Consider the following 10972-nt stretch of genomic DNA (forward strand, 5'->3'; position numbering starts at 1 on the left):
ATTCTTACTAAGAAAAATAGCCGTTTGTTTTATCATGTTTTGAAATTGCTTTCTTTGAAAACTTAAAGAAACTTATTGGAACGAACAAAGTTTGTTGTAACATTTATACATTGATTTCGTATTTGAATGGTCGTCTCGTCTTCGAACATATCTAAAATATACTCCAAATCTATAATTAGGTCTTTTAAAGGTTCATTTCCTTTTTCGTAAGGTAAATTAAAATTTTCTCCTAAACTTAGTATATACTGTACCTCATTTGGTACATCTACATCACTGTGATTTACAATCATAAATATATATTATATTATATATTTATATATATTTACAATACATAAAAATAATCGACCTTTCAGACCCATAGTATCGTTTGTGGGATCACCTCTGTACTCTCTGACAGGTTTTTTAGCATCTCTTTTAAATGGTATGTTTGTCAAGAACGACAGTTATGTCCGAAATTCATTTGAATTGTTAATGATATAAAAAGCATTAAATTACCTAAAGATTATCAACTCATATCTTTGGACGTTATATCACTTTTTACTAACATTCCTACAGATATAGTAATTAATATAGTTAATAAGAAATGGCATCTTATAGAAAATGAAATAAAAATTCCCTTACATAGATTTGTTGAACTGTTAACATTTATTTTTGATAACAACTACTTTCAATACCAAGATGAGTTTTATCAACAGATATATGGACTGGGAATGGGTAATTGTTTATCACCGATTTGTTCTGATTTAGTTATGCAGGATTTACAGGATCAATGTATTAAAAAACTTCCTTTTCAATTGCCGTTTTTTAAACGTTATGTTGATGATATTATAACTTCAATTCCTATTAATCAAGAACAAAGTATATTAGACATATTTAATTGTTATCACCCTAAACTACAATTTACATTGGAGAAAGAAATAAACAACAGCATAGCATTCCTTGACGTGAGACTAATTAGACACAATCAATTAATAGAGACAGATTGGTATCACAAGCCGACATTCTCTGAGAGATTTCTCAATTATTCCTCCGAACATTCTTTGAAACAAAAAATTAATGTTATTAATAACCTGAAAATCAGAGCTACATCACTATCATCAATTAATTTTCATAATAAAAATTTAAAATATATCGAAAGCATGTTGATTAAAAATAATTATCCAATATCTATGATTAAAAAAATTCTTAACAAGAAAACCGTTGTAAAATCTACTAACCAAAATGATAGAGAAGTTTATTGTAAAATACCTTATATCGACTGTCTGTCAGAACAAATTAAAAACACATTTAAGGGTCATACTACAAAAAAACAGGAAAAAATAAAAATTACAACAAGGAGTCATAACACCATAAAGAGACGGTTCTTTTCAAAAACAAAATCAAAGAATAAAAAAGAACTGAAATCCGGCATAATAATAACATTCCTTGTACTCAATGTCCTAAAAGCTATGTTGGGCAGACCGGTAGATATTTAAAACAAAGATTGAATGAACATAAAAATGATCAAAGGAACTTTCTTTTGAAATCTAATCCTACCGCATTAGTAGAACACAAAATAGAGACAGGCCATAACTTCGATTTTGACAATACCACTATTTTACAAACACAATCTAATTATAAGAAAAGATTATTTGCAGAGATGATAGAAATCCAAAAAAACAAAAATTGCGTTAATAAAAGAACAGACGTAGAAAACCTGAGTACAGCATATTTTAATATTCTTTCAAAAATTAAATAATATAACTTCAAAATAATGGTTTAAATCCAAATAATATTTTTATATGTTTCTTTTTTCAACTGTTCTTTATCTCCAGGTAAAAATTATATTAGTATTTTATCAACTAGAATTAGTTGCTCTCTGTATACGGTCAACGTAGGTACATCTGCACTGCTTGTCTGTGAAAGGAAAAGATTTTCGTGATATTTCTCTATACATAATTGTGTTATATGTTTTTTTTTATGTAAGTGTGTTATGTGTTTTAAAAGGAAAAAAGGGATATATACCACTCCCCTCTATACCATCCGTGTATTAATGGATATGACTAAGAAAGTCCAGATTTAAATGTGAGTAACATATACATATATTTTATTTAATTGTTAACATTAGGGTAGTTTTACCAATTGTATATGTGTGGAATTCCACTGATATGTATTTTAGGTTGTTTGTTAAATTTTTGAAAAAACTTTTATTTGATTGTATTTTTTGCTCTCTTAACTTTGTAGTGTCCTGAAGATGCAAATAAATTTTGCGAAACGTCGACAAATTTAAAACAAAGGACTTCTGTTGATTTCTTTCGATCCTAATCCAATTTATAAAAAAAGAACACATTTCAGAATAATATTTTAAGATTTTTTAAAAATGTATACAGGGTGTTTTAAAAAATCTGGTCATTGATTAATCACGATCCTGCTTAAAGCCCTTGACGTAAATAGCTGATTTTTGGAAAACGGATTGACTTTAGGGTGTAGAGGTTCGATAAGAAGGGATTTTTTGAAACTCGAATTCTAAGGGGGTGAAACTACCCTCAATTATTAGAATATTTTTTTATTGAAAAACCGGTGAGTTTTTCGGAAGAACTCTTACAACACATATATTTTATTATGTTGTTTTACATATTTTAAGATTTTTAAAAAATATATACAGGTTGTTTCATAAAATATGACCATTGAGTAATTACTATTCTGCTTAAACTGCTTGACGTTTAAAGCTGATTTTTGGCAAACGGATTGACTGTGGGGTTGAGGTTCGATAAGGAGGGGTTTCTTGAATCTCAAATTCCGACAGGGTGAAAACGCCCCTCAAATATTACAATATTTGTTATTTAAAAAACGGTTAGTCTTTCGGGAAAACGCCTGGACACGCATAATTTTTTTTTACATATTTTGAAATTTTTTAAAAAATCATACAGGGTATTCCAAAAAGTTGAGTAATTGATTAACCACGATTCTGTTTAAACTGCTCGACGTTTAAAGCTTATTTTTGGCAAATGTGGGAAACTTTTATCCAGTTTGTATGTTAATGGATTCTTGTTTTGATCATCACCATTAGAAATTATTAATTCGACGCGAACGAAGTCGCGGGTACACGCTAGTTTAAGTGTAAAATTAATTCGTACTCGAGTGTGTAGTTAGTTTACTTATGAAGAATATACTACACATTTTGTTATATTGCTATTTTTGACCGCAAATGGTAAAATAATAACTAAGAGCTTCTCGCTCGTCGAGTGAGATGCACCCTGTACACTGCTACGCAATTCAGGATATAGAGGGTAGGTAGATCGGAATGTAGAGGTATAGACGAGTGGCGGAATTTTGGCTTTTTTATATCGCAGTTTGTAAACAGCGCTTATTTGTAAACAACCACCGTTTTTAGAGAGGTATTTTAGATAACAATCGATATTTGGAAATGTTTTGACACCCTGGAAATACTACCACCGAGCACGTCATTGTTGCAACTTGCAACTGCGTTAATACGCCTGGCGTGGACCGCCTCATACTCTTTCAGATATTTAGCAGTAAAATAAAGAAACCTGTTATTTTTAAGCTGTTATTTTAAGCTGTTTTTTATAAATAACTTTAACGGTTTCAACTGTTATCTAAAAATAACAGTTTTGCCTATCACTACTCCAAGGAGAACGACAGTTTATATTGAGATGAAATTATGTGAGCATATGTAGGTTAATTCAGAGCACATTTTAAAAATATAGGGAGTTCTACAGAGTCGCCAAAAAAAGTTACATATCAAAATGGTGTTTTGGGATTATTTGTTTATAGTTATTTAACATTTTCTAGAAATAAAGAACAATTTTTAAATTACAATAAAACCTACCTAAATTGGAATTTACCCGCTATAATCTAATACGTAGTTAAATTAGCTATTGTATATTAAATCAAATTAAAACTTGACACAAAAAATTATACAGGGTGAGACAAAATAAATATTGAACATTGGTCACCTTTAAAAACATGTTACTCTTTTATTTTAAATAGGTGTTAAAAATAAATATTATAAACACCCAGTATATTACTCCGATATTCAATGGAGAATTCATGTTTCTTCAAAATACTATTAAGGTTGCCTACCCCTCAAACAAAAATTTTACTAGATATCATTTACATGATTTGATCTGAGTAGATCTTTATTATTTCATAAAATCTAGGTGGCTGCGATGTCTGACGTTACTTCGACATAGCTGTCTAATTAGTTCCAAGTATTTTAGAAAGCCCGTAACAAGGAAAATAAAATAATATACAAATTATCGCATTTAAAAAAACATAGAAGTTTTAGTCATCTTTAGAAAAAGACAGCTTCCAACGAAGAACTAGTTACGTCACTGCATTCTACGTGAAAAACTGTACCTACGAGACACCGTTTTCATCGTTTAGATAAGTTAATATAACTGAGATACAAAGGGGATTGAAAATATTTTCAGATTCGCCCTGTATTTTAGGAAGTAAAAGAGCTAGGACATATCTATATGTAGCATCTTCATTTTCATCAAAAAGTAACGTCGTAATGTGAAAACCGCATCTTTGTACCTCGATTCATAAACGAGAAACCCTGCAAAATACACGAGAATGGGACACCCTGTACAGGGCGGGTCAAATTCGACGCTTTTAACGGGAAACGCCACAGGTTAAAGAATTCTTTAAACTGTGGAAACACTCTTTTCTATAGGAGATAGACGAAAACTAATATCGGTGTCTGGAGTTTAGAGTTAGTTTTCAATTTTTATCAAAAATATGAAGGCGAAAACCGCACATTGATGTCTGTTACCATTCGGGAGTTACAGGGTGTTTTTCAAAAATGTGCATTTTTAACAAATCGCTGTAACTTTTTGCTTTGGAAAATTTTGCATTTTTGTGAAAACATTTCCTACGCACCTTTTTACTTAGAATTTAATGGTTTAAGTATATTTTTTGTTTAAATTAATAATTGAAGAATTAACAACAAAAAATTTAATTTTTTTATATGGGACACCCTGTATATTTTTAATTCATTGAAAATAATTTAATACTACCTTTCCAAAAATATAGCATAACATAACAAAAATATTAGTTTTCGTCTATCTCCTATAGAAAAGAGGTTTCCCTTTAAAAACGCCGAATTTGACTCACCCTGTACAGACGTACTGCCAAATAAAAAAAATAACTACGGATGAAATCCAAGACCGATTTAAATATTTTTATATTTTTTGTGTTCGTTTTTTGTTCGAAATATCATCGATGTTTTTTGATACTTCGCCCAAAAACCTAGAGTACGGCGAAGTACCGTTTTGACGAAGTAAATGGACGAAGGAGCGAAGGGACGAAGGAACAAACAGTCGTATCAAATCAACAATAACCCATGATAAATATAGGATTTTATACGAAGGGACGAAGCGAAGAAAAGAAGTGAAGTAGCGAAGTGTGAGTACACTCAGTGTGGGTTTCATACACAAAAACGCAACGGAGAAAATTTTGATCGAATTTAAAGTGTTATATTTTTGTTATTTTTAGCCCTATTTTCATGATTTTTTTAGCAAACTGTAAAATTCGTAAACTAAGTTTTTTTAACTTTAGTATTTGGTACATTATACAGGGTTAATCAAGGGGTTGTTCTTTTACCTTAATTTTAAAACACCCTAAGCAATAAATTCGTGTGTAAATTTTCTTAAAATATAATATTACGGTCAGAACCATGACTCCTGAGCATTTTCTTTTGATAATTTTTAAGAGCGAAATGAACTGATCACGAATCAATTACTAATAACTCCACATTGATTGTCTTTGAAAGTATTACAAAAGAATATTATATACTACTAGGGGCTATTCTCCCCGGGCCCCGTCTTTTAAAGGCCCTCCGAATCTTAATAAATAATTTTTTATTCAACTGGCAAACAAGGCCAATATGTTTTCAGTAGTTATGAAGCAGTTTGTAGGTGGAGTATGCAAACCATACGTATACGCAAACTATAAACAGTATAAATGGAAGTGGATATTTACTTAATTTTCAATTATCAGGCCCCAGTAATTATCAATGGCATTTTCTATTTAGGAAATTAAACCAAGGGGTAATTTTCTGTGTTTAAAATATCTAATAATTATTATTTTTTATGTATTTTCAGACTGAATATATTTATTTTAGCTTTTAAGTTATTTTTCAATGGTTTCATTATTTATTTTTACTGAATAAACATTTTAAATTACAACTAATGCACAGCATAACTTGTATTCTAGCTTCTTTACCGATGATGAGCCAGTGCCTTCTTTAGTATATCGGGGGCCACTGGCCTGAGACAGCAAAGGGGCCCCTCGTATCTTGGAGGACTTACAAAATCGCGATATTTTGTCGCGGTATTTCCCTGGAACGGTCGCAAAAGTAACGCGGCAAATATCATGTAGAACGGGTATTTCTATCACTTTGTCATCATCAGATGCCATTAAATACATGCGAACATTCGGTCGGGGATTTCCTGATCTAATACTGCATGGCCCGTGAATGGTAGTATATGGCTCGTCAGGAAAATTATGTTCAATAATTTAATACATACAAAATGTGTATTAGAAGTATATCATTATCTGAATAGACCGGTGGCCACATTTAGCTTCGCCGCCCGACAGTCTTAGTCCGCCATTGCAAAAACCTTTCTACCCAAAGAATATTACAATTTATTAAAATATTCTTTGGTATTACTTGGTATCTTTTTGAGTAATGCGTCTATTTTTAATGTTCTTTTGTTTTGTCTCTCGAAGATTTTTTTATAGATATTATTTTCTCTTGTAAGTATTTTTTATAGTATATTTATAGCTTAAACTTCATTCAGAACCTATAAATTAGTGGTTTCGATTAGCGTAAAAGTTTGTTCCTCTATAATGCTAGTAATTTTCAATTAGTAGAAGAAGTTAACAAACTTTTTTGCCACTAATTATACTTTAAAATTTGCGAGTAGTGTTATTTTGGCCTTTGATTGTCATCCCTGCAGAGAAATTAGTTAGAAATGATTGTTGATTTAATTTTAATTGTATTAGTTAGGCATTACAAATGATCGTGAACTTTTTAGATATATATATATATATATATATATATATATATATATATATATATATATATATATATATATATATATATATATATATATATATATATATATATATATATATATATATATATATATATATATATATATATATATATATATATATATATATATATATATATATATATATATATATATATATATATATATATATATATATATATATATATATATATATATAATATATATATATATATATATATATATATATATATATATATATATATATATATATATAAATATTATACGAGTATACAATATAAAGCTTCATTCAGAACGTCCAAATTAGTAAAATAAATTAGTGGTTTCAATATAAGCATTTAGAACGTCAAAATTAGTGCTATTAATTTTCAATTAGTAGAAGAAATTAACAAACTTTTAACTTTGCCACTCCACTTACTTCCATGCCACTCCACATACTTCAAAAGTTGCGATTAACGCCGCTTTTGATTATCATCCGTCAACAGACATTATGGTTAAAAATCAAAAGTTTATTGTTTTATAAGCTAACTATTATTATAGGCGTTCTCTAAAGCTATTCTATTAATTTTTTTAAACATTGTAAATTATCGTAAACTTTTAAGTAAAAAGTCTAGCAACCACTAATTTCTGGATTCTGAATGATGCTTTATAATTATTTATATGATTGGCAAAAATTACCTGATGTATTGTATAAATGCAATTTTTCTTAACAAAATCAAATCCATTTTGTACGTAGAGTTCAAATAAACTAAGCAAAAAACTTTTATATTCATCAATAAGTAATTGATTACTTATGCTATTAATCCATGATTTTACAAAAGGTAGCCATTTTATGTCCTCAGAATCAATATATACCATACCACATCTAAACACATATAAAACTTAAATTTCAATAATAAGTTGTAATACCTACATTAGATTAGATTCTTTAAGGTGGTTATTGGCCTGATCCACTGCGACCTTCTCAGATCTATTGTGGTCCTAGGTCATATATACTTAGTGGATAAATTAACGCCATAAGTTTAGCATTAAAAAATATGTCTCCAACATTACGACATGCCATTTTCAAACCTTCTTTGTTGCACTTATGAAATGTTTAATAGGTTTGTCTTTTCCGAGGACCTTACTTTGCGCATGCCCATAAAAAGTTGCACGTATTTCCAAAATAATCACAATTTTATACGGTTTAGAAAGTACAAATTATACATTTAATTGTTATGAAAACCAACTTTTCATTGTCATCATATTCTCATAATCTTATCATAATCATATGTCATAATCTTATTTTCATTGTGTAATGATGCTTGTTTTTTATTTAAAAAATTGTATTAAATACTCTTTTATCGACCGCTTTTATACCGGGTGCGTCTTAAAAGTGGCTCACCCCTATAACTTTTTTATTTTTTCAGATAAAAAACGAGATTCGGTATGTTAGTATGTGAGATAAATTAGTATTGATTGACGTATTCAATTGTTTTTGGTCACATTCTGTTTCACCGGAAATGACTACAACTTTTGATTTTTAAATAACACCCCAGGTATTTTTTTACTTTATTCGATAGAAAATGACATTCTGAATAGAACTTTTGACATTTTCCCTTAATAAATCGTATTTTAAATTTCATTCTCGAGTACCATAGCCGTGATAAAAACACTAATTTACTAATGTTTTTAGTGTCTTGTCCTGACCGGTTAAAAAATGCCCAAATCGTATTTTTAATCATATCTCAATTTTTCAAATGGAACGAAGGTGGCTCATTAGAATAATTTGATATCACTTGGTATTTCAGTCAAATTTTCGTTATGAACCGCCATGTTATAATTTCAAATAAACCATAGTCGCAAATGTCAAAAGTTGTCATTTATGTTATTTAGTCCAGAATGTCATTTTCTATCGAATAAAGCAAAAAAACCGAGACTGCCATGTGCCATTTGAAAATCGAAAGTTGTAGTCATTTCCGGTGAAACAGGAAGTGACCCACTGAAAAAACTACATAATGCTTTAATGGCAAATGATTCCGCGCATTTGCCGTTTTCGCTTTTTTGCCAAGGGTGACTCCTTCAATTCAATAGCACTGCTTTTGTGCCAAACAAAACCACTGGAATTGGGATAAATTCACCATGCATTTGCCTTGTGCCTTTCAAGCAAATGAATTACTTACACGTCAAATTTAAGAGTTTCAAAATTATTTAAAATCCTGTTTTTTTTTGGCAAGTCGGATTAGCAGAAAATTATTGCATTTGGACCAAATTTTCCGTGGATTCAACTTACTCGTGGATACTCCTTTCATTGGAATTATATGCTTTTATCTCCAATGTCAAACTTTTCAGCTGAAAGCCATGCTTTTGGTAGCAAGCCGGTGCTCTTGGCATAAGTAGCAATTGTTGCCTATATTTGCATCGTGACACGATCAACCTGTTACGTGCATGTTAGTATTACTATCATCGGTCCCTTTGAACAACCAGCAAGTGGTGCGTGTTTTGTCGACGAGTATGAGCAATGAGCAGCGTGGAAGAATTTTTGGCCAAGTTGCGCCTAGAACATTTGCTGTCAACATTTCAAGGTACGTAAAAACAGTAAGGCGTTGTTTGAATTTGTTTATGCCAGTGGCGGCTCGTGACCCTTGTGACTGGGTAGGCGACAAAATTATAGTTGCGTCTATTCCCCCCCCCCTAATTTTACACAATACCCTAACCCAGTTTGTAAATACCTCTGTTATCTCTAGGTTAAAAACATAACTCAAGAATATTTAGGACAAAACAGAAGCAAAAATAACAGATTTCAACGTAATGACATAACGATTGACATAATGCACAAGTATATGATTTTTATCTATTATTATGGAGTCACACTGAAGTATATCATAGAATTTTATTTTATTTTTATTTATTTACGCAAACTTAAAAATTGGTAGTTTTGAGAGAAAGAATAATTATGTTTTATATATTAAATTGATGAGTCGGTCTCTTAATAAAGAAAAGTGATTTATTATTATATCAGTAAAATCATCAGATGTTGAAGAGCTGTGAAAAGATCTTTTTAGATTGAAAGTAAGGCAAGTGACGATAAACGTTTATTTTTCATGGAATCTCTACTATAAATTTTAATGTATTTCAAACATGAAAATTTTCTTTCAACCGAAGTACTTCTGGTGTAGTAACAAATAAAAAAAACAATTTGAAAGCCTCTGGAAATATATTTCTAGGATTATTCTATTTAAATTATTTTATAATCGAAATTATATCTATTGTTAATACCTGCAATTTATTCATTAATTTACGTTGGTCAATAAATCACTATTAAATGTATTGGAAATGTATCAATATAACAAGTTTGTTAAATCAGATGTTAAACGCTTTGGAAATTTTTATAGTACTCTTTAACTTTCGGATCCGCAAGAGATAAATAAAAATAATTGAGACATACGAGTACCTATCTGCAAGCCTTATTTCTAAATGTATAACAATGTTATCTAATATTTCATAAAATAAAATTCGCAAAGATATTTGACTTAGCCGCTTTTATTAACATATCGAATTGAAATAGCACACTGAGACTTTTCTGTAATCTCTTGTATCGTCTTGCACCGAATAAAATAACGCGCTTTTATTTCATATTATTTTATTTCTGTGGCATGTTCTGAAATATAACCGGTTATATTATTTTGAATAATTTAGGACAAGCCCGAAAAATATTTCCAATTTACTTTAAACGTTTTTTGAATTTTCATATAAAATTTTTAAATGCTACGTATAATGAATCATATGAAATATCCTCTTAACAAAATGTGATATATCCCCTTATGAAATATCGGAAATATCCCCTTAACTTCAAAGCCTACCGAGCCTCCACGACTTCATGCGAAGTCGATCGGAGATTTCACCTAAGCCCCGCCTTAATACGATAACAA

General features: G+C 29.9%; 1 protein-coding gene across 1 annotated transcript in view; it reads right to left on the reverse strand.

Moving 5' to 3' along the window:
- Positions 1–7896, reverse strand: part of LOC115881389 (dynein heavy chain 6, axonemal-like) — a 92822-nt gene extending 84926 nt beyond the window's left edge. Inside the window, exon 1 of the mRNA XM_030898847.1 lies at positions 7740–7896. The gene's annotated coding sequence lies outside the window, so the exon portion shown is untranslated. The remainder of the gene's footprint in view (positions 1–7739) is intronic.
- Between the last annotated feature and the right edge of the window lie 3076 nt (positions 7897–10972).

The sequence above is a fragment of the Sitophilus oryzae genome, unplaced genomic scaffold (assembly GCF_002938485.1).
Source record: "Sitophilus oryzae breed Bouriz unplaced genomic scaffold, Soryzae_2.0 scaffold_1718_pilon_pilon, whole genome shotgun sequence".
Lineage (NCBI taxonomy): Eukaryota > Metazoa > Arthropoda > Insecta > Coleoptera > Curculionidae > Sitophilus > Sitophilus oryzae.